This window comes from Sparus aurata, chromosome 18 (assembly GCF_900880675.1).
Source record: "Sparus aurata chromosome 18, fSpaAur1.1, whole genome shotgun sequence".
Classification (NCBI taxonomy): Eukaryota; Metazoa; Chordata; class Actinopteri; order Spariformes; family Sparidae; genus Sparus; species Sparus aurata.
Genome location: NC_044204.1, coordinates 29,157,873 through 29,184,669, shown reverse-complemented (window position 1 = coordinate 29,184,669; position 26,797 = coordinate 29,157,873). Strand labels below are relative to the sequence as shown.

The 26,797-nt window shown below is 43.2% G+C and overlaps 2 protein-coding genes across 5 annotated transcripts in view; one reads left to right on the top strand and one right to left on the bottom strand.

The window, feature by feature from the left end:
* Window positions 1–26,797, top strand: part of f9a (coagulation factor IXa) — a 175,542-nt gene that overhangs the window by 109,316 nt on the left and 39,429 nt on the right. Inside the window, exon 2 of one of the 2 annotated variants that reach the window (XM_030396232.1) lies at window positions 21,501–21,632. The exons of the other annotated variant lie outside the window; for it this stretch is intronic. The gene's annotated coding sequence lies outside the window, so the exon portion shown is untranslated. The remainder of the gene's footprint in view (window positions 1–21,500; window positions 21,633–26,797) is intronic. 2 annotated transcript variants of the gene reach the window in all.
* fgf13a (fibroblast growth factor 13a) overlaps window positions 1–26,797 on the bottom strand; it is a 110,979-nt gene that overhangs the window by 67,317 nt on the left and 16,865 nt on the right. The gene's annotated exons all lie outside the window — the stretch shown is intronic.

Here is a 26,797-nt window from a genome sequence, read left to right as displayed (position 1 = left end):
ATTAAGCCCGGTGTCGGCTACCTCCTCCACATAAAGATCATGAACAAGTGCTCAGTTCAGCCGTGTGTCTCACAGTGCGTGCTCAGTTTACAGCGCATAATAAGGAGCCCTCCCACATCTGTATGCATACTGTGTGCAATCATACACCGTAGATGCACGTCAAACAAAGTGCCACCTGTTACATTTATATGATGCGATCTGGTATCAAACGTTGATTAGAGCTTTGAATTTGCTAAGATTTAACAAATCACTGACAAAAATGACACAACAGCAGGTAAAATATCATCATTATAAACTAGGGGTTGGTATGGGAACCCTTAATGACCATAGGTTTCATTATTTTGTTATTGCCGTTATCTCGAGTTCACAAGTCAATCATCAATTATCTCAAGATTCTCTAGAAGTTTTCTTGTCATATAGGGAAAAAGTACATCTGTTCTTCAGCGGTAATGACATAAATAACTTGTGATCTAGAAAAATCAGATTTAACATCAATCATTCATTAGAATAATACGTGGCGAAGACCTACTAGTTAATGAGGTTATGCGAAGTCAGGACACAGTACAATGCAACACTTAGTGCTATATCATAGGCAACTGGACTTGTTTGAGTGTCCCGAAGACATTTCACCTCTCATCCATGAGGCCTCTTCAGTTCTGTCTTTGGTTCTCTCTTCTAAATATTACAATCTCTAAAACTGGACTGAAAAAAAGATTGTGCATTCCTACGAGATCGCTCACGACTTTAAATAGTCACTTTGCTTACCCCTTTCGGCAATGATTATAAGGGTCATTTTAAAAAAACTAATTTTTCAAAGAATTTAAAAACAGAATCTTTTTTTAATTAGCAGCCTGTGTATGACTAATTTAAGATTAAACTTTTATGAATTGTTTACTTGTGAAATGGAAGAATCTGAAATAAAGGTTCTTCTTTTACCTCCAGATAACATCCCCAAAAGAATAATTAAAAGAAAACGCAACAAGCCCTTAAGAAAGGAAGCCAAACATTTGCTTTTTAAATGACACGATCGCTCGCTGCTACTGACTCTAATTTCTAATTTGAATGCGTCCCGGGCCGAGCAGCACGTTTGTTGCCTCATGCTGAAAAATGAATATGCCACATAAACTGCTATATAGACTCGTATTCTCCGCCAAGCTGTAAAGAGCAAAACATATACTATGAATCACTGTGGAATACAGTATCCGGCTAGAAAAGATGTTGATCTATGTATTGAATCAAACTGGCTTTATGGAAGCAAACATGAGCACGCAAATAAATCGGCTCATGGTGTACGACCTCGGTCGACAAAGAGGGAGCAAAACAATTTATTTGTCTTCACAGTTTCCATAAAAACTGCACTGCAGTAAACTATATACCCTCTTTAAAGTTTGCAAAAGTCATAAAAGTGTCCTTCATTGGCTCAGTGGCACAAGTGGCCATAAATGCTCAGCAAAAAAAAAAAAGAAAAAGCTGAAAATGTCTGCCAACAGAACGCTGTCGTCTAGTGAGTTGCGTAACGGGAGGCAATCTCAGTACGAGACCTGCAGCTCAGAGCGAGAGAGAGACTTAAGAGTCTGAGCTGCTGGATCATGAAGCTCAGCATAAGTGCAGATATAAATCTTCAAACACTAAGATCTGATCAGAAAACCAGCCTGTTGACCGCTTCCAAGCCGCGTACAATCAGTAATATTCAACGCCGAAATAGCCGATTTCAAACTCGCTGAACGCTACGTTATAAAGCACACTTTGTGCTTGTTTGAGTAAATAGCATTGTATTTTGGAGCAGCACACTTGATTTATGTTTTCTATTAAGCATTGGCAGCAGTCACTGTCCCAAACCCTCTGTTCTGTCACAACCCTCAGTGCACTTAGCGCTGCTTCGGTGCACAGCTGACTAAGTGCATGGACCCATCTCCCCGCCATCCATCGCTATCAGTTAATGAGGGGTCGATAGGTCGTGGCTCAGTGCTCAGTCACTCTGTGGCTAGGACACTGAGAACTTGAATGATCCACCTTTACTTTTTTTAAAAACGCATAACATCATCCTCTATGTCTCCTTTGACAAAACACCGTCAGATTTATTTAATTGAGGCGAAGGAACAATGGAGGGAGGACAACTCCGAACATTAAATCACTTTATTCCATCAAAGTTTTGAGTGGTTATGCAACAGTTTACGAGCACCCTATGATCATATCACCAGTAAGCCTTCACAAGTTGCGACAAGCGTCTTTATTAATTACTTCAACGGGGAAAAAAATAAAATCTCCTTCATCCCAAGCGTCTGTGCCAGGAACACAGTCCTTGGCAGAGCAGATATGGAGGGCAGCATCTTCCTCTGCCCCCTGCCAACCAGATCAGATCCCAGATGGGCATGGAAACCACACACACTTTCAGTTTACTAATGCACATTTACAGCCTCTCCTGTTTGGTTAGAGGAGAAAAAGCTAGCAGAGGGAGAGGGGGTGGAGATGGAAAGAGGAGGAGAGGAAGGCATGTGTGCAGTTTTAAAAAACAGGAGTAAGAGGTGGAGCAGAGAAAAAGAGGGCGACCTTAAAACGCCATTAATGTGAAGTCTGCAGTGATTTGACTGAACGTTTTGAAGCAAAGTTTTAAAACCCCCGCATTAATTACTGATCACTATTTCACAGAGAAACAGCAGAAGGGAGGAAAATGAGTGATGGTTTGTGTTAAAGGAGACCTACATGTGTTATAATTAGGGCCGGGACTTTAACGCGTTAATTACGATTAATTAATTACACAAAAAATAACGCGTTAAAAAAATTAACGCATTTTAATCGCACTAATTTTTGCACCGCGGAACGTTTCTCACTGGATGAGTTTCAGGGGTACCGATTATACTGGAGCACCAACAAACGTTCATGCATAGCGTTGGGCAGTAACGTCGCTACAAGTAGCGGCGTTACTAGTTTAACTACATTTCTCAGTAGCGTGGTGGTAGCGTCGCTACTTTCTGAATGAAATAGCTTTTCAGTAGCTTAGCTCTTTTATTGACCAAGTAAGGCGGTAGCGTCCACACAAGCTACATTTTTATGAACACCTCTGAAGTTCAGCGCAGCGGAGCTTTCTGTTGCGGTCTGAAATGAAAGGATAAGTTGGTGATGCCACCGCCACACATGGCCGTGTATGTGGAGCCGACAGAAGCACTTCCGTATGACGGTGACACCACGGACTAATCCTTGCATACAACGTCTCTGCTGCACAGGAATACAGACAGGTTAGCATGAGTGAGTTACGTTACTTGATGGAAAGATGGCAGAGGGTGAGGAGGACGGAGACGAGTTGATCCCGAGGGATGCAAAAGACAAACTTGAATAATAAACAAATACAGTAACAGAGAAACATTACTCTGAATTGTTACTTTTGTAATTTTTAACCAGCACAGGATACAGCAAAAATGCAATTTCTACAAAACCAAAGTATGGTGATTAGTCAAAATGATTAGCTTAAAATGTATGTAGATATAGCTACTACTACAGAGTGGGCTTAATAAAAATACCACTTTTGAAACTGCCAGTTATATGAGACACTGGTTGATGGATAGAGTACTTTATTAATCTTAAAGGGAAATTAAAGTGTTACAGCCACTTGACATAAATCAAAATCCAAAAACAATGAGGTAGGTAAAAGAAACAAATATAATTAAAGGCTGAATTATATACAATAACTAAATAGACTAACTCAAATATCAAATATAAATTATAAAGCTGAAACTAGAAGACTAGAGAACCTTAACGAAAACTACAACTATAATATACTATTTGCTGTTTAATTATGTTAATATGCTACAGTGTAGGACACTGTCCATTAGTGTAAGTCAGGTGGATATTGCTGTGGTAGCAAGGTGAATGACTGTCCATGGATGTTAGAATTAAGTGTGCATTGATAGTTGAATAATAAACAAAATAGTGAAAGCACAAATTATTGTTTAATAAACAATTGAACGTAACATTTTTGCCTGCTTATCTGTCTGATTAATAATTTTATTGATCACTGAGATAGCTTTGACTTGGAATGAAGTTGTTCCAATATAAAAAAAATTGCTTTGATGTAGTTAAGCTACTTTTGCCATTTTGCTGTAGCTTAGCTTGCTACATTTCTCTGGGGAGTAGCTTCGGTGTAGTGAAGCTTAATTTAATGTAGAGTAACTTGTAGCTTAGCTCACTACTTTTTTCGAGTAGCTTGCCCAACACTGCGTTCATGACTTCAGACAACAACAATGAACGAAGAAGCAGATGAGACCGCTTTGGTTGGCCCCGTGGATGGGAAATTTTGTTTTAAAAAGCGGACGGATGGCAGCGTAGATAAGAGCACGGTTGTGTGCAAATTATGCAAGAAGGAGTTTGCGTATCACCGCAGCATATCAAGCCTCAGATTTCACCTAAATGCTAAGCAACTATTTATGTTGAACTGTTTATTGTTTTGGCCAAGGTTATTTACAGAGAGTTGGACTGAAATTGATTTATTTAGATCAACTGTTGGTAAAGTCTGTTATGGCCTCTGAAGATGGATGTTTCCTAATTGTCAGGGTTTCCAATGTTCCGAATGTACTTGAAAGTATTGTGTTTTACTTAAAAAACAAAGTGTTATAGTTTACGGAAGGTCTACCTACCTATAGGCTACCTGAATCTCTGAAATGTATTCCTAAATAAGCTATTGCTACACTTTATGGCAAAAATTGCACTGGTCTGTTGGTCTTGGAAAAATAAAACCCAAACAATGTTTTGTTGCTTAAGCTTCTGTATTCAGTCATTATTCAATGGTATACTAAAATCCATGTGAAAAAAATTGCTTCTCACTGTTCTCAGGTCAAATATTTATATGCGATTAAAATGCGATAAATTTCGATTAATTAATTACAAAGCCTCTGATTAATTCGATTAATTTTTTTAATCGAGTCCCGGCCCTAGTTATAATGTTTCTTTTTTCTTCCTTTCCTTCAGCGTGTAATATATATCTATTCTTGTGCATGTAAAAGGTCTTGAAAGTTTAAAAAAGGACAAAGTCAGCACCGACAAACGCTCCGCTCTCCCAAAGAAAACACAACACACTCTGCGTCACTCTATGACATCATCATGTCACCAATTTGCATAATTTATGCCTGACTAACTATTCTAATAGTAACCCAAAATAAAATTATGAACCTGAAAATGAACATAATATGTCTCCTTTAAATTTGTTTAGCAACAGTTTGATCAAATTGATTTGCTTCAGATATATATAAGTTCCAATAACTTTCCAATACATGATTTATTTGTAAATTGAGGGTGCAATACACAGTATCATTATCCTTTGATTCCATATGTATTCATTATTAAAAAAACAACTTTCTACAAATACACATTTTGCTACTGTGTCTAAGCCTTGTAGAAACATTTGCATTTATATTATAATAAGTATAAATATGTAAATATCGAATATGTAAGTGTTAGCGTGAACTGGTTTTTGTTTGTTTATACTTGCATGGCTTATTGATGGTAAGATTGTAATGTATCTGTGCTGCCAGATGACAAAAGATAAATTCACATGAACAATAAAACCCTTGATGAAACCGCCAATAAACCTCTTGATAAACTCTAAAGGATCTAATACATGTCGTCTGTGAAGCTTGGCACGCAGTCGCACTCATTAAAATGTTGAAATAGTAATGAAGCTAACTTGTTTTCCATCGTTTTTTACTGCACATTCAGACTTGAATATAAATGTTTGGATGCCAGTTTGAAATGGTTTATTTCACTTCTTGTGTTGTTGCCGTGTTTCCATGTGTTGCACTTAGAATGTGCCATATGTCCACTCAGATTATCGTATCCCGTTTGTCGGTGTGAGGAAATCTGCTCACAGGAAATAGAAAGCGGCAAAGGGGCCAGTTCAGTTGACACGCAACCGGCGACTTTCCACTGAACGCTTCACATGATGCTTTGCGGACGTTTTAATCACGAGTAATCGGGGTCAAAATCAGGTGAAAATTGCCTGAGGAGAGGACGGGAACAAAGAGGATTGGCCCGAATAAAAACGAGAACAAGAGTGACAGGACGGAACAATATGTCCGTACACTACCACACGAGCGAGCGCCATAAAAAACATACACTATCAGAGAAAAGGATTATGCTGGTATTATGGCTAACCCCTCCGCTACATTAACAAGTGACGGACGCACTGTCGATTCCAATTGACCAAAGAGTCCCAACTAGCTTGGCCTTGATGCAGGATTACATAAAGGATTCAAAGCCAGGCATTCAGGCAGAGGAGATTTAGGAACAGCTAACGCCAACGCTATCTGAATCATCAAAAATATGGGATTAGTGTTTGATGGCTCAGTTTCCTGATGATGCATTTTAAGAGGGACAAAATCCGCACACACACATTCACACACATCTCCTAGTTGTTTTGCTTTTGTCAAGCCGGGAGAACATCCAGGCATTTGTTACGCTTTGTGATGGAACCACAGCACCAAGAGACCATTAAAAAAATGACGAGGGCCGAGTTCTGTCTCCCAGTCTCGTCTCTGAGGCGAGCTGAACTGGAACAAATAAGGTTATTCCAGAACAATAGTCAGTGTCCGAGACAGTGTTCCTTCTGAAGAGACAGGAGAGCTAACCAGTCGGACACATTTCTTCTCGTCCCATCTTCCTGGAACTTCTGTCTGAGCCCTTTTTTCTGATTCTGATCGGTCATTTAATGTAAGATGTAAAACTGGCTGATTTCAAGCCAAACAACCCAGAAATGCAATTAATATGACCCAGAAAGCTGTATAAATAGATCCACGTTGTACTCTGGAAAGTTAGAATAGAGATTATGCAGCATTCTTTGTTTTTGCAACTTTATAGAAAAGACCCGTCTGCACAAAGGTTATAAAGCTTTTCAGTGTTTGGTAGAATTTCCTTCCTGTCTCAAAGACCAAAGTACAAAGGGTGCATCATTGTCTTTGTAGATCACTATTCAGAATATGAATGGAGAAGCATTTTCCAAGTCTTGTGGCCTGACACCGGACGGATCCTGTTCACTCGCAGCTGTTCTCCAGCCTGAACGTTTCCTACTGCATCAGCCAAGTCATCCCAGCTGTTAACCTATCATGTGCTCTACACACTCTCCTTAACACACACACACACACACACACACACACACACATTATTCAGCTGGGAAAACCAGAAGAAAGCGGGGTTAATGAATAGTGGTGCTGGTGGCAGTCATCAGTGGTGGTAATGCCAGAATAGTTGTCCTCATGCTACACAGTCGCCCACTAGGAGATTTAGTGCTTAGCACCATCCCAGGAGGGAGTGCATCCAGAGACGCAGAGATACTGAGTCCAGGCCACCGTGGCTGAGCACAACTACAGGGGGGGAAAAACATCTTCTGTTGATTTGCTAGCGTGATCTTAGGAGACAAACAGGCAGACGTCTTTTTATAGTTTGTTTGTGGTTTGGAGTCTGTAAGTAGATTGACAGGGTTAGGAAGAGACATTTTTGCTCGACTCCAACTTCCGTATGAATCTTTCAGTGCCCAGCAGAAGACGTCCACAGCAAAAGTCTCTTTTTGTCATCCTGTCCAATTGCTGCACAACCTCTGGTGACGGTCAACAACAACGACATCCTGTTCTGAGCTCTGTCACTATGAAGGAATCAGAGCTGTAGCACATAACACCAACGTCACAGCATGACAGCAATGACTACAATATCTGCCCTGCTGAGGTCATGGTCTCCGGTCATCGTGCTTTTATGGTTCTCAGAACAGACTCAAACGCACTTGTGTGTGTGCGTGTGTGACTGCAGTGTGTCTTATATTCTTGTATAACAAATATCTTGCGCATACTCCAGTGTGTGTAGGCGGGTTTGTCTGGGGAGTCCATCTGCCCAAGGAACCTTGGGGGCATCTGGAGAATGTGCACGCACGTGTGTGCTCACATGTAAAGTCACATACTCGGTGTAAACACAGGGACAATCCAGATTTTTACAAAGCCCTGGCCTGTAGCTTGAATTCATCATAACTGAGCGATCATCCAGGACATGTTAGTGGATTACATGTTACAGGAACTGATATCATTTATGATATTGGAGGACGAGAGATTAACAAAAAAAAAAAAAAGACAGGACAACAAACACACCCATTCAACCAATGTTTGACACAACTTTACCGTTTGCTTAAAACTAAAAGCACATCCGTCCTGCTGACCGAGTGCTTAAAATGCAAATCACAATGCTACAGAGGTGAACGGTACATCGGTTTTGTCACCAGTGTCACGTTCAGCCACGACGAGGGTTTTGCAGCACCGTCATAAATGTTGAAGTGTATTCAAAATAACGTGCTTTACTGTGGCTGCGGTAACATGCAGCTAGAGGGCTACACACAAGCTCAGCCTGCTCTGTTGTTAACGCTACACTAAAGCTCCTTCTGCTCCGTGACCCTCACCAGTTTCTCAGTGCCATATGTTAATATACTTGATAGTCCCACGGTACACTGACTACTATTATACACTGACTTTTCTACACAGTAATGATAATAATTAGCCTACACGATCTGGGAGGCAGCTCCTTCCAAAACACATGGGCCTATACCTCGTTTTTATACGTGTTTGAAGCCAATAAACGCATACATTTGTTTTTTTAAACCGTATCTTAAGATACATTCCCTCAAAGAGGTTAGAATCATGTTTGAGTGGAGTATCCTTTTTATTTTTTGCTAATACATTGATATAATGCCAGTTTGATGTCGGATGGAAAAAGGCAAAACACTCAAATCAGCTATCGTGTCAAAGACGGCCTGGGTTTCTTGTGAGCTATTTTTAGCTTGTGTGCAGAAGTGATGAAATCTTGTCTGTTTGTATATAACAATCTCGGTGTTGTGTGTGTGTGTGTGTTTGTGTGTGGGTCTGTGTGTGTGTTTAACCTTCCCTTCGCCACGAGCCCCCCTGTGAGACATGTAGGCTGCACTGGTCTTATCTCAAGTGGCACTCTCTCCAACTTAACACTAATTCACCACAGCAAACGCTGTCCAAACACATGCCGATGCGAGCCTTTACACCACCGACTCCGGGGCACGAATCTCGCTGCTTTACTTATTTCTGGCTTCGGCTAATAGCCCTGGATGTTAATTGATTATGTGTCCCCCCCCCCCCCGTAGAAACTAATGCAGAACAGCAGGCGAATAAATTAAAGCATCTTCCTGAAGCACGGAGGAGAATAGCACCCGATCAATTCTGTTGCCTCACATGCGCATTTCGGATCAATGCACCTGAAGATTGCGTCACCAGGTGGATGTGACTGTAAATCAACTACAAATATCTCCAGGGAAATGATGTGTAATTTGAAAGAAATTGAATTTTGTTTTTTAAAAACAGGATAAGAGCACATTCAGAGTATAAAATGCCGTACCCTTGTGAGTGATCAGATCAGAGTGTGTTACAGGCAGAATGGTGGACTAAAACCTTAAAAGCAAACAAGTGTTGGGACTGAAGGACAGCGTGATAAATAAAGTATGGCTACAAAGAGCCGCCGCTCTGAGCTGAGTGCAGTTCTGGTTCTGACTCTGTACCAGGTTGCTTGTGCTTGTGCTTGTGTGTGTGTGGCTGTATGTGTGGAGGGGCTTGATGGAGGGGGGGGCATTAGATGACGCTACCGGCATTTTACGACTACACAGAACCCATTACACAGTTGAGGAGTGCAGCCGAGGGAGGGGACAGAAAGTGGGGAGTGGAGGATTTAGCTCTACACCAAGACATGAATAATGCAGCCGAGCCATCCAGACATGCAGCTGTGTATCTTTTATAAATGCCTTACACAGGCAAAGCAAGTTTAGCTAACATTTCCTCCCGCCACTCAGCGCCACACGTCGAGGGAGAGCGGCTGAGATGGAGGGAAAGGGGGAGGGCATCTCAGCAGAAGCTTCTGGCCCCACGCGTGTTTAAAAAAACAAAAAAAAACTGACATCCGAGAGCGATGCAGCAGGAAGGGTTCACTCCATCCATCTTACTCGGGCGCTGCCCTTGAAGGATTTTAAAGAAATGATACATGGAGCAGAGTTCGGCCTCCCGCTTCCTCTCGCTCTGATCCCCAGCGAGGGTTTTACAAGAATCGAGCCCGGTCATAGGCATAAATAGGGCAAGGGGCACCATCTGTGCGAATTTGGGATGGATGAGGGGGTCATCATGTTAAGCCCCGCAGATGGTGACCAATCACAAAAAAAACACAAGTGCTCCACTGTAAGTGGCCACTCATTTTATTCGAGCATGATACCATGTGATCTTTTTTTAAGGACAACTCCACAAAGTACCCAGGAGGATACTGTTTGTGTGTGTGTGTGTGTGTGTGTGTGTGTGTGTGTGCGCGTGTGTGTGTGTGCACGCATCCATAAATCCAGGTGTCTTTGTGCTGGTATGCAAAGTAAATGTATATTAGAGGAAAGAAGAGCGCGCGTGTGCGTGCGTGCATGTGTGTGTGTATGTGTGTGTGTGTCTAACTCCCAGTCGAGCTCCGGGCTAGGTTTACTATCTGGTGTTTACAGAGCGCCTGATCAGAGGGATTACAATTACACAGGAACTGCTTAAGACAGCTGCTTTACTCAGCGTTATCAAAACCACCCACGCTCGCCATACGCTGACACCCGACGACACACACACACACACACACACGAGTGGTAAACAGGAATCCACACCCTTCCCAGTATTTACGAGCACTTGTGCCAGCAACAGGTGACAATCCTCTGCTGGTAATTTTATTGACATCATTTTCTCGAGGGATTGCTGTGTCATCCAGTCATTCCTGACAACAGGTGAGTCGAACGGTGCCCATCAATCCGTGAATTGTTTAGACGCTAAGATGCCCCAAAAAAAAATGTCCATCATGATTTCTTAGTTGCTTCTTTTGTCCCGCCAACAGTCTCCAACACAAGACTCTTCATTTACTATCAAATATGTCTTGCAAAAGCAGCAAATCAGTACATTTAAGAAGCTGGATCCACCAAATGTACTAAATATTTGCGAAGTTTGTCGTTTTCATGACATCACTAAATCTGAGCCTTTCAACTACGAGTTGGCACAAACTACAGTTCAAGAACTTCTTTTAAAGTGCAAAAATGAAGAATTTATTGTTTATGTTTTTCGTGTCGTTGATTAACAGTCACCGGCTGATAAAAATCCATATTGTGCATGCCTAAAAAGGAAACTTTAGACAATTTCTTGCAGCTGACCAACCGTAATGTACCAATAGTAAAGTCCATATACAAAGTCTATCAAACGATATATAAATCTTGATTTATAATGAAGCATGAGGTTATCAGGACTTTGTAAGCGATATTAAGTGTCTTTGCATACATTACGATACAGAGCAACATTGTGGTACACTAAAACTCGTCAAACTGGAGGTAAATTCAGGTAACTGCTAAGTTTCATTTCTTCATGGAAGAGGAAACAAATCCAGTGCAATCACTGCGTTTATGTTCTTTCCTTTACTGTGACAGAGAGCAGCGATCAAGGCAGGCAGAAGGCTTGCAATGGAAATGGCTTTGGTACTTTGGTAGATTTGTGTGCCTGAAAAGCAGCAAAAGTTCCCTGATGGTGACTTCACTGTGAACAAACTGCAGTGGCATCGCAATACAGGAGCTCAGGCTTCCACGTAGAATCACTGTATCCACCTTAGCCCCAATGTAGAGATAGGCACACGTCATCTTGCTGTGGCAGCTTTGTGCATCAATCATTTTCTCAACACCCTTAACTTACAACTCTAAATCCACCTTAAGGAGATTTGAACAAGCCATGAAAAATATGTTTTGATGAATGAATTTCAATGTGTAGTCATTCTTTGGCAGCACTGTCCAGTCTCTTTGACTCATTAACTGGCTCAAGTCTCAGTACTTAAACATGCGTCTTATAAAATGTTGTTTTTCAAAACACCAGCTCAGAAATAAAACTTGTAAAACGTGGCCATTTTTAATCCAGACAGACTTGGGTTTGATCTGCAACTATCAAGCAAATCAGTCATACTACTTGTGGTGGTCCTGTCCCGTCCCATTCCCGTGAGAGTGACGCCTGTTCCATCTCATTTTCATGTAATGCGTTTGTCAGGGGGGCTGTAACCAACCATTCATGAAAGCAGACAGGAGAGAATAAAAAAAAAGGACCAGAATGGCTAGTATAGAATAGAGTGCTAGTTCTGCCAAGGCCCAACAGTCGCCATTAATTCACTCAAGCCTAATCCAATATCCAACTTGGCCCTGGATCACTCTGTACTCACTCTGAGATTCCAGCCACCAAAAAGCGCCTGATTTGTTTTCATCAGAAAGGAAAATGTGGGAAAAACGGCCAACATAACTATGTTAAAGAAAGTGAGAAAGAAATTCCTGGATCTGTCCCTGTATACAGATCAAAACCAAAAGTTAATGGGGTCTATTCTGAGCCAGGACTCATCCTCCTCCTCCTGTTCAGTAGTTTTGTGTTTTTCCTACTGGCCAACCACCAAACAAGCAAACTGACATACTGACCTTTGGCAAAGGTATTACAAAAAAACAATAGCATGACTAGAAGTATGTTTAAAGGAAAGAAAAAAGCATTTATTTGTGTTAAAACTGCATACATGTATGTATAAATACTGACGTGACCTATTGTGATCGTTATTCCCCTCCCTCCTGCTTCCCTCGACTGATCCACGGCAAAAAATACTGACTCCTCAAAGAAAATGTCATCCTCTAGCAGATACGAGGCGCAGCAGATTGGAACTACATTAGTTGGGTTTAGTTATCCCAGCTACTATCTTTACCACAGCATTAAGTTAATCCTCATCACCTGGAATGAGACAAGAGCTGCTGACATATTCACCGGCATCATGTGAGAAGGGACGGCATGAGGTGCGAGAAAGGGCCAGTTGTTGGCGATCCCCGTGTGAAAATGGTTCTGTAACCGAAAACCGCTTGTTACCCCCTTCCAGAACAGTCTTCACCGCGAGGGCCAGGTTGTGGGGGGAGCAGCTGGCCGAAAACAGGCCCAAATGCTCCCGCTCAGATTCAGCCCCAGCTTTCATTCCGTTCATCCGACTTTCGCCGCTTTCATTCATTTATTTCCGCTACAATCGATTGAATGCCGACGGACGGACGGATGAATGAAGGAATGAGCCGGCACTTTTCCGTTCTCCTCCACCTGCACAGAGAGATTATTGCGTTCCCCGCTCATTAACGGTCCCGGCAGCTGCTTTTTGGTGTTTGTTGTTTGCGCGTGTTTGAACAGCCAACGCCGATGAGCAGGAGCCAAGGCCACAAAACACTAAACTGCCTCACAACGTTGCAGATAATTACCATGACAACATCCACGGCTTGAAAAGGAGAGAGAGGAAAGAGAAAAGAGAGCCAGAACGGCTGGAGTAGAAAACACTGCAGTGTCACAGAAATCTATCAAATGAGCCGTTTTTTTTTTTTTTTCCCTCCGTCGGGATGTGGGCTGTGAGTGCGGTCGATACTCGTTTAATGAGGAGCAATTGTAACCATTAAGAATTAATTGCTACATCATAGCTACCCGCCCTTATGTCTACATCGTCGGGTAAACCATGAGTGGGCTTCACCTGCCAATTCGTGTCGGAGTTTATTCTCTTCAAAAAAAGCAACGCGGCGGCGCATCAGTATGCATGTCAGGATCCACGCGCCGTCGACACGAGGACAGTGTGTATGTTACCGTCTGTACTGCTAACTTGAATATTTCGCTGTTCCAAGCTAAACAAACCGCAGACACTTCGGCAAACACTCGTGAAATGAAAGACTTTTTTTTTTTTTCCCCCGTCTGCCGCAGACAGACTACACTATGGTTTGTTAATATTTAATAGCCGTACAGTATATGTGCAGCAAAGCAAAGGCTGGCTTTGATTCAATCGCTGCAAAGTGCGCCTGAGCTGTGTGTTATTTAAGATAGATTTCAAGCGATGACAAACTCAAAACGCTAAAAAAAAAAAAAGTTCTGCTCCCTGCTCACTTTTTATTCGCTCCCCGGGCTGAAAACAACGCACTCTTTTCATGAGCTGATGGCACTGATCTCATGTATCTGGGCAGCCATTTGGTTGGAGATAATGAGCTTGCTCGTCAGTTTCATAGGTCAGTTTGTACTAACAGCCCTGCCCTTTTGTTTTAACACAGGACCGAGCAGCACACGCTCTGGAAACAAAATGCCACATGACTGCACCAGATCAGTGGAAAATGGCAGAGAGACAGACAGAGAGAGAGACAGAGAGAGAGAGACAGAGAGAGAGAGATAGAGAGAGAGAGAGATTGTTAATACAGCATCCATTTCCTCATGTTATTATGGTTGTATTGCTACAGGGCCAGATGTCCTATTCAACAGAGATGAAGAGATACCAAGAATAAACCCAATATCCCCGGCGCTTCATAGTATTGCAGCGAGCGAACACATAAAGGGGTGCAGCACTTGAAATCACGCAGTATCTCTCGCGGCACACGTGACGATCAGTGTCAGCAGCTCTTGTCTTGATTCTCAGCCTGAAGTTGACCTCATCCTTGACATGTTAATGCAGATCACTGGAAGTCGATATCACCTCCAGGTCTGTCATGTTCACACATCGGCCCCCAAAATCAAAAGTTGCGATTTGTTTTTAATGCAGTGTGACCGCAGCTGGGAAGGTTTATCTCAGTTAACCTCAGCACACAGAAATGAATGACATGCAACCAAATGGTTTCCTGTATTCTGAGATTATCGAGTACAGTTTGTGATTCTGTGGATAAACAGTATGTTTGTGAAAACTGAACAAATTGCCTGGTGCGGTGCATTTAATTGAAACAATCTTAAAAGGGACTCCAGGGATTTAGAATGACGATTCCATTTGAGTTTAAATGTTACATGACAAATAATATGAGTCAATCAAAGAATATTAATTGGAAACTATTTTGATTAACTTGTAATTAAATACATTTTTAACGCTAAAATCATTTGATGCATCCAGGTTTTCAAATGTGAGAGTTTACTTACGTTGCAGCAAATGCTTTATATTTTAGGGGTTTGAACAAAGAAGGATGTTATGATGAACATATTCAACATCCCTGGTGTTTTATAGACAAAACAATTAGGTTGTTGAATCAAGGAAAATAATTAGCGTATTAATCAATAATGTAAATCATTTCCAGTGAGAAGGGGGACTGAAACAGCAGAGGCTGAGACAGCCTGACTTTTAATCCCCAGTCATGGGTGAAGCTCCAAAAATGTTGCAAAAATGCTCAAATTCCCATCATGCAACAGGATATCATCTGCCTCCTGAACACCCACTTCCTCTAAACTCACACGTCTTTTCGATCTGCGTCAGGGTGTGTGTAAACAGTAGCAACAAGATGGTGACGAAGATGTTGTCAGCATCTTTATTTCAAAAGTTCGACATCTGGGAAACACTGTCCATCAGCTCTGACCTCCACCTCTCCTCGTCCCGCTGAAGTCCGGCACTCTGTCAGCTCAGAGCACGGTCACCGTCAAGACGTCCGCGGCTTGATCCGAGACGTTGTGCTGTAGACAATTCCCTGTGGGTACCGCAGTCTCTGATTTAACGTTGTTGAGTCCAATTTTGTCCATTTCCTTCAGGTTGGACGGTCAAAAGACGCCGCAGGGCCGTGATGGTCTCATTCACCGCTCGAGAACACCTGCTTTACTTCTTCAGCGGTGATGGCAGCATTTCTGCTATAAACTGCACGTTTTTCAGCGACAAAGCCAAAAAAAAAAAAAAAAAACGACAGTTAAAACAACATTATCATGAGCTACCAGCCACTGCTCCTTCATGGGCTGCCGTTGCCATAGCAATTCATTATAACAGTATGAGGGTTATTTATTTATTTTTGTGTGTTTTTTTTATATTTTTGAAATCTTCATCCAGAGCCTCAGACGGACACATGAAGACATTAATCAAATCCTCCTTAATTACTTTGAAAGCTGGGAGCATACTCCATCTATACTGGTGCTTAGGCAACAGACATTTTTGGTCCCCGCCCGCCGGTGCTCCAATTGACATTTCAATTATTTTTTTCTTATTGTAGAACTAAATTCACGTCATTTAAAAAGGTGAGGGGAAAAAGGCCACACGCCCCACTCTCCCATCACAAGTGTGCGCCTGCAGTCCGGACTCATGGAGCCATTAAATTGCTTTGGTTGGAGGTTGTTGTTTTCTGCCGTGCCCTTTGTAGAGGCTTTACATCACAGCCCTCAATAATGTCGAGGCAGTACACTTCAGCCGGCAAACACGTACACACTACATCTGGCGACATACAGTTTACATAGGAGCTTACAACTGTGCACATCGTACTCGCAGCCTTACACCTGGTGCTTTTCTACACAGTCAGGTTTTAAATCTAAAGCAGACCGGATTAGCCTCTTGTCCTTCATGTGACCTAACCACAAACACTCCATTATGGCTTGAGGCCATAAAACCCTGTGGGACCGTGGCTCAGTACATAAAAGCACCTCTGGTCCAGCGCAATTCCCTTAACTGAACTTTTCCAGTGTAACTCAGATAACCAGGTACGTCAAAAAGCCATTAGGGTCAAGTAGCCATTCTGCGCAGTCAGTGAGCCTCTCATTCTGCCTAGTTTGCAATGTCAGTCTCTCGGCCTTCATTAGAAAAACCTGAAAGTAAACAAAGCCGTAATGGTATAAGTCTATTACTCTATGATATAACATGTACTGTACCACGGAGCAGGGTAAGCCCTAACAGCAAGGTTTAATAATGTAGGTTAGGAAAACTAATCAACAAAGGGAGCAGCAGTGGTTTTCCGTGACCTTTGCCGCTGCCGGCTTGTTGTTTCACTATCCACGGGGGATTGTGGGTAAAGCAGCGAGAGATGTTGGCAGGTGTCTCTCAGGATAGCACCGTTCAGCGAAGCGAGAGACAGACAGACAGACAGACAGACAGACAGATATGGACAGAGACAAAGATTAAGATGCCTGTAGAAGTCGCTGCACTGAAGGGGACTGAAAAGACAAGATGGACCCAGATTACGGTCTTAACAAGAAAAGCAGACTTTCGGCTAATTCAAATTACATAATATAATAGAGGTGGTGGGAAAATTGATTCTTAGAAGCGCACTCTCTTGAAAGATTAAGTCTTGATGCAGAAAAGTCAATCACTGAAAATGTAAAACCCAATTCTCGACATTACGGTTTGATCGCTAGAGGTGTGAATCGTCTTTATTGGATTAGATCACAGTTCAAACGACAACAATTCACACGGCATCTGGAATTTTCGATATTACTGCACTTACTTGGCTGAACGAAGTGGATGGCGTAACATAAGAGACGGAAGAACATGTGCGTCATGTCTACGTTCTTAGCTAGCTAACCCTAAAGTACGGATCATTACAAATACCGTATGTGTTAAAAGTATCACAGTGAGAAACCGTGAGTCATTTGTAGAAATCAAAAGTTTAGATGCATCAAGATGTACCAATAGTTACATCATTATGCTCTGAATCAGCAACAAATTGTGAGTTTAGGGCTGCCTACTAAATATATACAGTATTCATCCACAACTATTATTGTTCTATCTGCACCAAAACCAAATTCAAAAGACTGCGTTATTTAAAAAGATCACATTTCTTACAAACAAATGACCTTTTGGCCGTAAAAAAAAAAAAAAAAAAAGTTCTAAATATAGAAGAGTCCAGCTGTTTAACCCCCTGTCAAGTCGTAGAACCCACTTCTTTATCCCTCCACCTGTCCGACCCTCGCACCTCAGGGGTCACCCCGGAAAAAGCACCACAACCACATGAGATAAGCCAAATAGCAAAGGAGCGATCAACACCACATCACTCCACCCATCACCATTCCTCCCAGCCTGCTCCGTGCCCTGCCCCCTGACCTGTGCCATAAACGGGGGTAATGACACGCCGTAGGGTCCGACCTGTGAACATGGATCCTCAAGGCCGAGGGCAATGTGACGGCTTGGCGACCAATCAGTGCCTTAAATATATCTGGTTCTGCGGTGCAACAAAACCACCACAACCTTGGGTTTGACAACTGAAATGGATGGTGGACTTTGACAGCTGGCACCAAGAGAGCCGAGTTTTACAACAGGCCAGAGGGACCGAGCTGATGAAGAGGCTGCAATTAGGCTGCTGACCTTGGGAACGTGTTAATGTATAGAGACTGGAAGAGACATTCTGTACGAGCTGCTGATGTCGAAAATAGGAAAAACGCTCGTAACGCTTTTACTAAGTATTGTCTTCGTTCGCTTTTCTTAAGTCCCACAATTTGATTTTTTCTGTCCACGTTTTTAAAAATAGGGTTTTTAATTCATAGTGACTGTTTTCTGTTTAAAAATGGGGGAGATAATGTTCCCTAAGCCTGTCGGGAAGGCGGCGATCATAGCCAATGACTTTGCGTTCAACAGCCAGATGGAGCTGGAAGTGTGCAATCAATTGTTTTGTCTCCTTCCTCCAGCGAAGAGACAAAGAAATGGGGGAGAAGATGGATATGATCAGTCCTCATCCGAATCCACAATGACACGCTCGGTATGCATTTTTTTTTTCACAGCAGAGACGAGAGGGACGTGTGCAGGTTTGCTCAGAACAACACCGAGGCCTGCATTCACGTGTCGAGGCAACAAGGATCACGGAGAAAAAAAAAAGAAAATAAATCACGTTTTCATCAAACCCTTGGCTTTTCTTTTTCTTTTTTTTCTTCCTGCCTACATGCTAAATGTTTTACATGCATCACATAAAGGACAAAAAAAAAACATGGCAATATATTTCTGAGGGATTTCTTTTTTCCCTGTAATATTCAAATGCGACGTTCAAAAATAGCTCACCGTCAGCTCCGTGCAGTTTAGCCCTCGCTCATGAATAATTCAACGGAAAAAAAATATTACAGGTGAGAATGAGCTCATCGTCATACTCCTACAGTGCTGTGTCGGAGCCGATAGAGACGCTTTTGAAACAACACGCCGCACGTTAATCATAAACATCCACAACCGCACATTATGAGCACTAAATGTGCCGCGTCACGTACATATGCTGAAGAAAGAGTGGGCCACTTCGCGCCGATCCCCCCCCCAATTACAGACACGCATGCTGCGCGATACCATATTTAGTATAAACATAGGCTGGCCTATAGCCTACATTATGACCTAGATGGGAGAAAGGGGGGCAGCGAGGAGACTTAAACACTTCTCTCTGTCTGCTGTCTCAGTGGATGTGTAAGGCCCTCCTTCTTCGACACACTTAGCCACTTAATGGGGCCTGGTCGGTGTGTTTGTGTGTGAGCGCGGGACACGCTAATCCTGCCTCCCCTGCCACCGGCACCGCGACCACCTCGCCAGCCACGCTGGGCTCAGACAGGGAGCACGCTCATTAGAGTCAGCTGCCAAACACGTGAGGCTGTGATATGACAAAAGGCGGCTCTTCATGGGAAATTGCCTGCTGTATTCAGGCTTTTATGAAAAAAAAAAAAAAGAGCAGAGTTTTTTCACAAAATGTAAAGGCGCAGTCCTCTGGAATGACTTCTACTTTGCAAGGTTAAATTGACCAGTTTGAGCTTAAGTGGACTGAGTAAGTGGGCTAGTCTGGTCTGGTCTAATCTGGGTTGGGTTGTTCTGGGTCTTTCTGTTAACTGTCCCCAGCTCAGCTCTGCCAGTCTGTACCCAGAGGGCCTGTTATTTTGGGAGCTCAGCTGAGAAGAGATGACAACATCATGGACTGCTTAAGCTGCTTACATTTCCTCAAGCACTCCCAGTGCACCCTGGGATCCACACCCCTCGTGTTGCTGCCGTCACTGTTGCTCCACATGCGCCGATCGCATGTTAGCGGGCGTCGTGCTGCACGTGCACACGCAAAATACGTAATTAGAGAAACATTTCCGGTCCGGGGCAACGGTCGTGCGGAGTGATGTCGCGGGGAGGCATGTGACTACCTGATGAAACATCAGGACAAGTCAGTGAAGCTTGAAGATGAAAGAGGACGATGGAGAAGGGGGCGGGACAGGGCAACACGGAAGTGGGGCGATGGAAGGAGTTGCAGGTAATGGACAGAGGTTTCCGTTGAACAGGAGCTGAAGAGGTTTTACATTACTGGAAAGAAACTATAAAATCGCTCTGCATTTTGTGTTTCTCTTCATGCATTATTTCGGACGATCATCGCTTGCTGCAGTTTCAATTTCACTGCAGTTTTTCCCTGCTCTCCCTACGACCAGCCCTGCTTACAAACAGCACATGCAGAGCAGCCACTGTAAAAAAAAAACAAAAAAAAACTCCTGGCCCGGGATGGAGCGGGCTCGTTGGCCAGCAGAGCGACATAAAATTTGACAACATGAAATCTAAGTGTCGCTGAGGGAGGGAGAGGAAGAGTTGAGTGGCGTGTTATTCCAAGTCCAACGTTAAGAGAGTAGGCTGAAGTGGAAGTGATAAAAGGGAGAGTGGACAGGCAGAAAGACTTAAACTCTTTCTAAAAAAAAAGAAAAAAGGGAGTACTAATGTGCTGCTAGAAGTAGTTTGGAGTGATGAAAAAGACGCGGTGTGAGGAGAAAGGAGATGTGATTGCAAAAAACCTAGAGGAGTTCTCTAAGGGTTACAGAAGTGGGTGTCTTTCTGAAGTACGACTAAAGTGCGTTTCTCTGTCAACACACTATTGTTGGAATGCACATGAATGGAGCAAATGAGGATGTGTTCCTTGTTTTGTTTTTTTTTACATTCCTAGTGCCATAGGGGTTAAATTTGAGGGGTAGACAGACAGTGAGATCAGACGCAGGTTATCTGTGCAGACATTCATCAGCATTCAGACTGCTGCTGGCTCAGACAGCATCCCACAGCACAGCACGCTTCAAAGTGGGAGAGACGGAGTGAAGCGAGAGAGAGAGGGAGGCAGAGAGAGAAACCCTCCAGCCAGAAGAGTCACATGAAGTAACCTTGCGAGACCGCATGCATGGGGCCTCTGCCATCCAAACTCGGCGCTGACATACATTAGCAGTCGCACGGCGCACAAAGGGAGATAATCACACTCTGTGCGCGGTGAGAGGTACGCTACTCACATGTGAACGTTTCCCCACGTCGTCTTTTTTAGAACATCTTGTGCACGAGCCGTACACATTGTAAACATGGAATCTCAGAAATAAGTGAAACGGCGATTATGTTAAATCAAGCTGTCCTGTTTTGATGGTAGTTATCTCTTTTTTTTTATGTTTTTGTAGTCATCTGCGAGGTGACGCTGTGCCTTGAATGAGAATGAGCGTGTGGATGCATTATTCCACGTGTTGCCACCCGCTGTGACCTCATCCGCGCTACAATATCCACTCTGCAGCGCGTAAATGAATCTGCGTGCAAATGTGCATTTATATGCACGAACACATGTGCACACATTACGGACACGCACGCATGGAGATTTGACATGCTGCCATCATGGAGTCAATCAGACGTGCGCACACGCACGCACACACACACACACACACTCGCACTTTGTCTCCAGAAATGTCTTCAGTAAACAGGCTAAAATTACCTGACTGCTCTCCCTCTCCCTCCATGTTGTGTATTAGATGACCTGACGGAGCACGGGGGGCCCCTCAGCAGCCTAACACAGCCCAGACACAGCAGATGGGAAAGACATCAGGTTTATACTAACTCACACAGCCCCCTGTCTCTGAGGGCTTGGTTTTACTCAGTCTGAGGTAAGGGGTCAAACACTGAACCTTCAAAATAAAAGCCAGGACTTCACTTTCCACTGCTATTAAAGGCAGACTGACCGACCTCAGCGTACTCCCTTCAACTCTCCATTCCACTCTTGGTCATTTTTAAAGACCTCCTTCAGAATGTTTGCATGTAAAACAATTAAAATGACATTCTTTCTCCTTTTATGATTAATTTATGATTATGCAAATATGTGGCATTTTAACAATTGAACTTCTTCACAGAAAAAATCCATTCTCAGTCTTTGTGCCTCGGAGGCTTTAAGTTTATCACTTCAGATTTTAATGTGTACACTGCATTAGCATCCAGACTACTTATAATGCCGCATATCATGCAGGTAGGCCCGCTGCTGTAAAGGTCTAATTTGAATACTGAAGCTTTGTGATTTTAGGTCGGTTTGGTTGCCAGAATTGGCGAGTTGGAATTCTTACAGATTCCACCTTTAATGAGCGCAGACAAACATTCCACTTCCACTTTTGCAATAAATGTGCACACGGCCTCCTAGTGTCAAACTCTGCACACGCATCATTCCACACAGCGAAAAGCTAAAACACTCAACTGCAGCAGCCAGAAGAAAAACAGAGGGGTACTTTAACATCCCGCTTTGTGGGAAACAGCAACGGCGAGTTATGTGCACCAAAACCTGACAACGGTGCCAGGAGATGTGTGAAGTACAACTACCACATTTTGACGACTGTTCGGTATTAGGAAATTCTAACCTCACAGAATATAGTCTGGTGCTACGAAGGGTTTCGTCGTTGGATCCATAATGGCGCCGACTGAAAAAGCAGCATTAGATGTGGCTTTATGTAGTTTGAAGATCTGCGGCTGAGGTTATCATGAATTCAGTTGATTAGATTCTCTCTAAGTTCTCTTCAACCGGTCCTGCAACATAATTCACTTTTCCTATTGTCCATCTGTGCGCGCAGAATGTTCCAGCCATTGTTTTCCCAAAATAAGAGTAAATACACCGCCTCAGTGCCGCTTCATTGGCCTCCATGAGCCCCACCAGTATTTAGCCATTTTTTGGCAAAACTATGAGTCTTTGCAACATATTGAGCATACAGATGGACAGTGAAGAAGTGTATTCTGCTGCAGGAGTGTTACGAGAGGTTATTAGCATTTTTATTATGTTTTTGGTCATTTTTCCACCGTGAAAACTCACTGCCACGGGAGTGCATTCTAACAGACATGAATTCAAGCTGTTGCAGTTCTTAAAGAAGCAAACAATTCACTCTTTGCGGCGCTTTTCAAGCTTAAAAGGGACGGGCGTTGGGTAGTAAAAAGAGCTTTTGAGCGTCACTCATACCAGCCATACTTCTGATCGTATAATTCTAATGAATAGGACTCCAGCGTGCATCGGCACAGCTCAATTTCCTCCTTAAAAAGTCTCCGCAGCTCTCGACTGAAAGAAACCTGTGTTGTCTATAACCTCCAAGGGAACCTTCAGAGCACCCTCACAACTGCCTGTTAACGAGCCCAAACTGGCGAGATTCATCGGCGCGCGCGACAGCCGCCGCGCTGCCTGTTAGAAAATCTGCCACCGTCGGGTCATTTTTCCTTTTCCGTTTTTCACGCTTTCATCTCCCCTTCACTCAGCAGGCAGGGTGCCGTGACACAGCTACTCATTAGTGAGCAGCAGTGGGCAGGCGGAGATCGCTTTGCAAAGACAAACAACTTAATTAGTGGCAGCACAGCTTTAATAAGTTCAGCTCAAAATAGTTTGGAGAAAAAGCGGGTGAGAAACATAACATCACCAGTGCTGTAATTATGTCTGGGCCAGATCTGGATTTCACATTTAAAGGGGAGGGCAGAGTGGTTGTGGCTGAGGTTTTACTATATTGTTGGTATATTCTCCTGAATGTGGCGTCAACAAGCCACCGAGTGATGCGACTGTTTGTGCTGTAGTAAGGTGCTGTTCATGAACTTTAAATGATATTTGTGCATGTGTACACAAAGACAGATCTTATATTGTTCAGGTGCTGCGAGCAATGATTCACCTTTTATATTGGAAATCAGAGACTCAGAAGACGTGTGCACCCGCAACGACAACCCAAATCCTCCACTGAGTTCTGTGCGTGTGTGTGTTTGTGTCCGTACTAGTTCATGCTCAGACTGATAGAAGCGTAAAAAGGGGAAAAACGCCGTGCTTCCTGTGCACTCCCAGCTTTTTGTCCGTCTCAAAAATCCGCCACAAAGGAGGAGCGAACACGGAGACGATCGAATGAAGACATGCGTGCACCCTCACACACCTGCACACATATTCAGATTTATATATATATATATACATATATATATATATATATATGCAACCAGTCTGCCAGGTTTTATTTAGAGCAGGATGAGCAGAGCCGGAGCAGCAGTCATCAAATTCCACCCAAAAATCTGCATCTTTCATTCAATTTGCGCTCGCAAGCTGCTGGTAATTAGTGCCTCATTATATAGGTAGTGGCTAATTACGCAATCAGGGACTGGGACTGCTTTCTAACACACAGTTCACAGCGGTGACTCAGAGGAGAAATTATAAAATAGTGATGCTGCATTAAGACATTAATTTACATTACGAAACACTTACAGAGGTCACGGTTCCACTGCACGTCAAAGAAGAATACTTCAGGGGGGGGGGGGGGGGGGGGGGTTTTGCTCTTGAAAGTTCAGTCAAATTAATTCCATAGAAGCCAAAACATTAACACCTGAGACAGAGGTATTTTTAGCTGTGGGGATTTTTTTTGGCCCACTCATCACCAGGATCAGCAGTGGCAGCAGTAGTGGCTGTGACACACATCTCATGGGGGCGATTATGGTAAATGAAAACCTGTGACTGCGTCTAGAAGTAAAAAGATCTCCTTCCTGGAGTCGCAGCTCAGTCAGATCTGAAGATGCAGACATGACCCACTTATTTTTAGTTCGGTTTGACTTGCACTTTCCCAGGATATCATTATTTCTGATGCGTTGCGAACAAAAGATTCGTAAATTCAATGGAATGGAATGTACAGAGTGCAGCTTTTGCACGCCTTAAGGTCGAAAGGTGCGACAAAGCCAAGGGAAAGACTCCCGCACACCGTCCGCTTCACTTGCAGTTAAGTTTATTCTACAACGCTTCGATACTTAGACCTCCATCAGGTTATCTCCATTCATCTCATTCCCCATATCACCACTTAACTGCAAGTGAAGTGGACCGTGCGGGGGTCTTTTTCCCTAATGAAATTAAATCTAAAATGAAAAGATGCTCCTTATAACTCCAAACTTGCCAGAGAATCACCGCAGTTTAAAGTTTCTTCATTCTTGCAATAATCCTGTGATACCTGTGCATATATTGATGGGTACATCGCAAACAGGAACTTCTCAAAGTCAATTCGGCATACTTTTAATGATGCCAATTCGCCAACATGTAAAGAAACACATACTTATGAAAAGGGGGATTGTGTAATTGTATCGATTTTGTCGGACTGTGGGCCACAACAGACATTTTTACCGTATACTGTGCTCATAATCTGTAGGTTTTTAAGTTAAACTCACATTCAACTATAATCCACAGGCTTTGAAATGCTTGTAAAGAATATGCTGCCATTAACTTTGATTAAAAAAAAATAAATCTGCTGAGCCAGTAGCCTGTCGCAGCGATTAGCGTGCTGGTTCGGATTCCAGCATGGGTCAGGTCACTTGCAGCAGCGGGGTTAGTGGTTATCGCAGAGTCGGCAGCTCGGTTAGCCCGCAGGGTAAAAGCAACTCAGATACTTCCAAATGTGTGTTTGTGTGTGTGTGTTTGCGTATGTGTGTACTGTATGGGACGGTGGGTATTACTGTGATACCACGGCCAAGACAGGATAGAGACCCAGAGCCAAAGACAAGAGGACCGGTAGAACAACTCAGATGAGACTGAGCAGCCATCTGTCTCTCGGAGCTTTGTAGCGCGGAGCGTCGAACACCCACCGACCCACACAAACGCATACAAACCCTACACACACACACATGCTAAACACAATCCCCAACACATTTAGCTGATGGATGAGCATTTATGGAGTAGCATGTTGAAAGCATTCATCGCTTCCCGCATCTCCAGAATTGGTCGGCGTTCTGCATCTGCAACAAAATCTCTCTGAATCTATGAATGAATGAAAGAATGAATGGATCAATTTAACAGAGTGAAATCACGGTCCGTGTTTTTGTTTGCATGATGGGAACCTTTGACAGTCTACTGGCAATGCAAAGCGACCGCTTAAAGCCATTTTCATCCGCACCAAAAAAAAACAGGATTGTTGGGGGGGGATGGGCACAGGATGGAGCCATGCACCATAAGCTTGTTATGGAAAGGTCTCACACCAGCGCCGGTTCGAAGAAAATGCACAATGAATGAAACTCAGCGAGCCGGCAGACAAATATATTAGCTTTTTATAAAATTTGTATTATTATTCCTCTTTTTCACTTCGCTTTGTCTCACAGCTAAGCTGCCATGCAAGCGCCTTTTTTTTTAATGGGTGTGATGACTGATTTTAGAGCAAGTGTGAGGGCTGCCTCCACACAGTGTTAACAACACGTTCTGTTCAGCATAACAAAAAGTGCCCACGGGGTCCAAATACAGCTTCTTAGCAGACACATCATCGCAGATCATCACATTCCTCTGTGGCAGCGGCAGCGCGGATATATAGAAGTAATGACGTTATAACTGGGTTGATATTAGAGGCTGGGCTGTTAATCTATATTATGTCATTACTGTGATATGAGACTGTATGTCATTTTACGTTTAGGGCGTCATTTTATGGCACAAGTCTCGTCTTCCCCTGGTTTTAAAGACCGCATTAAAGCGCAGCGTTGATGTTCTACTTCTAACCTTCACTCACTTATATTTTGTGAAGGTGCCAGTAGTTATCCCTGCAATATTACGGCAATATCGATACCGAGGTACAAAATATTGTGATTTTGGATTTTGTCGCCCGGTCCTGGCATTTGTGACGTGCTTTTGAGCAGATTTCAGATATCAGGATGCATATCGTGACATAGCCTTTAAATAGCGCAACACTTTTTCCTCCTGGCCCTAGTTAATGCTGTCGGACGGCTGCTCCGCTGACATGATCATTAACACATGCACTGTATGCGGAAATGTGTCAGCCGATGCGAGCGTACACAGATGTTCACATCCCCTTAA